This window comes from Oncorhynchus clarkii, chromosome 6 (assembly GCF_045791955.1).
Source record: "Oncorhynchus clarkii lewisi isolate Uvic-CL-2024 chromosome 6, UVic_Ocla_1.0, whole genome shotgun sequence".
Taxonomy (NCBI): domain Eukaryota; kingdom Metazoa; phylum Chordata; class Actinopteri; order Salmoniformes; family Salmonidae; genus Oncorhynchus; species Oncorhynchus clarkii.
In genome coordinates, this window is record NC_092152.1 from 36,799,306 (window position 1) to 36,801,849 (window position 2,544).

The following is a 2,544-nucleotide window of genomic DNA, read 5'->3' on the forward strand; positions in this document are numbered from 1 at the left end:
CCTAATCCTCAAGAATTTAAAAGCGTTGCGTTGGTGTTAGAATGGGCTGGAGGGTATTCGCAGTTTCCATAATATTTCTTAAACCAGTCCATTAGGGGAAATGATTAGTGTACACATCAAGAAGATGATATAGAATAGAATCTCTGCCTAGATAACCTGTCCTCTAGCTATCGCTGTCTCTTTTCTTTAGGTCTCTTCGCAGACTACGCTCTTCCCCTGGCTCCCTCCAGGCAGAAGGACATGCGTGATGATGATCAAAAGGATTCCAAGGATAAACGGATTAAGGAGCATCAGATCTCGGGTGGTTTATTTGCTATGAATTTGGATGCGTTTCAAATGGTGAAGTCGGCCATTTGGGACGTACCCCTTATGTGAGGATATGGATAAATACTATTGTTGCATGTCACTAGCTAGGTTTCCAATCAATTGGCGACAGATTTCAATGAGAATATTAAAACATGTACTTGTGCGTGTTAACGTAGGGCACATAATAACGTTTGCGGTTAAATTCCGAATCAATTTACCGAATCAATTTAAAAAAAATACAAGTTAAATGGTTCACCAGTTCGCATCCTGTACAGTAGATTAAAGTGAGCAAAAATAAACCACTCTGCTCTTTTTTGTTGAGTTCTCCAACTCCCTTTTACCTCGAATTAGTCATGTTTCTTCTTGGTAAGCCATTCTCATGGTTTCCGTTACAAAATAATCAGTAGAGCTAAAAATGTAACTAAATATAATATTGGCACGTGCACTCTAGCCAACAATTTAATGATACAGTATGGGTATAGCCTACTACATGATGAGATTATTATGGACAAAATATAATTTTTATTTGTCAAACAGCAGGCAAGCATCCATGTCACCAAAATAAGCTCGATATTTATTGGAAAGAAGCATCAAGCTCATCACTACGCTTTCACTACCCTTGAAAGTTCATAGTGGGAGGATCACATAACATAGACTATCATCGTGGGACTTAGAAAGGATGCTTTTTTCAATATTTGCACATAAAATAATTTCCACTGACATTTCTTGCATAATTTTACAGACACATAAAGATCCAACCTTGTCTGGCATGGTTTGTCAATGTATAATGTTTATGGACATATTTGCTGTTTCCATCAGGACATTTTTTTTAATCCAACGTACTTTACTCGCATAAAAAGGTTGGATGGAAACCTGCTTAGTGTCAAAATGTGTGTATTGTTTACAGAGGAAGACATGCAGGGCAAGACCAAAGAGGAGATTGAGATGATGAAGATTATGGGCTTCGGCAACTTTGACACCACAAAAGTAAGGATTCTGTCGACTTGTCTCAAACCTAGAGGTTCCTGGTTAGGCTTGTCAAAGATATCTATAGATAATATATTATTTGTATTATACCGTAGGCCTCTGGTTCTCAAACCTCTCCTTGGTGACCCCTAGCTGTTCCACGTATTTGAGTTATCAACTAACACCTTGATAAGTGAATCAAGTATGCTACTTCAGGGGTGTATTCATTACGGTAACTTTTTACCGTTTTAAGAAGCAAACGGAGCAAACAAAACGGGGAGGGACCGAACTGCATTTGTCCAATAGAAACACTTTTTGCGCGTTTTCCATTTGGAGTTAACGGTTTTCGCAACAGACGAAACGTTTTGCAACACGATCAGCGTCATCATTACACCCGACCATAAAATTATTAAATGTGTGACGGTCCCGGAGGAGAAGTTTGAGAACCACTGCTGTAGGCAGGTAAGTGCCCAAATAGTCCAATTCTCCACAGGGTGGCACAGTTTACTCAGGCTCATAAACCAAACTGATTGTACAGTGCTCTTCACCAACAACAATCACAGATCTAAGAACCATATGGTAATAATAGTGATTATAAAGAATGTGTGACACTTCACAGTTTATAAGACTAAGGGAATCTGCTAGGGCTGTGATTCTTATCAAAATGGTAGGACTCCATTTGTGTGTAGCAGTTTTTATTGCAAGAACATGTTTTCATTTGAAACAATTTAAGTTGTGATTGTTCACTATTCATTCAATGGTGGCAATCGCTTGTTTTTGGATGATACCTTGACCTACTTCCAAGTGGGATGTGTTAATGTGGCTGTCTTTGCCAACAGGGAAGGAAGACCGATGGCGCAGTCAATGCACATGCTATCAATGTGTCCCAGAAGAGGAAATACAGGCATGCTGATTCATTGTCTTTAGAAACTACAAGAGGTGTTATGTGGTTTATCATTTCACAAATAACATTCAAAACTGCCCGCAAGTATTCGTGTAAATGCTATAATATAGACTGCATCTATTATTCATAATATTGCATATGAGTGGGACTGCATATTCAGTATCTAGTCCTTCATGTTTGGCTATTCTTTATTTTCCATCACATTCTGGCCACCTGTAATTAAGTAGCATATCTTGTTGATGTATGCGCCAAATAGCATGGTTTGTTTATAAACCAACAGTTGCAACTGCAAGACACAAGGGCCTGGCTGATATTGAGCAGTCTGAACAGTGCTCATTCTCACTGGAGCCAATCACTTCTGCAGGTGC

At 39.0% G+C, this 2,544-nt stretch overlaps 1 long non-coding RNA gene across 1 annotated transcript; it reads left to right on the forward strand.

Moving 5' to 3' along the window:
• The first annotated feature begins 207 nt into the window (after nt 1–207).
• LOC139411078 (uncharacterized) lies at nt 208–2,208 on the forward strand. Its single transcript, XR_011634561.1, has 3 exons — nt 208–371; nt 1,214–1,293; nt 2,112–2,208. It is a non-coding gene; the product is annotated as an uncharacterized lncRNA (long non-coding RNA).
• Nucleotides 2,209–2,544: the final 336 nt, after the last annotated feature.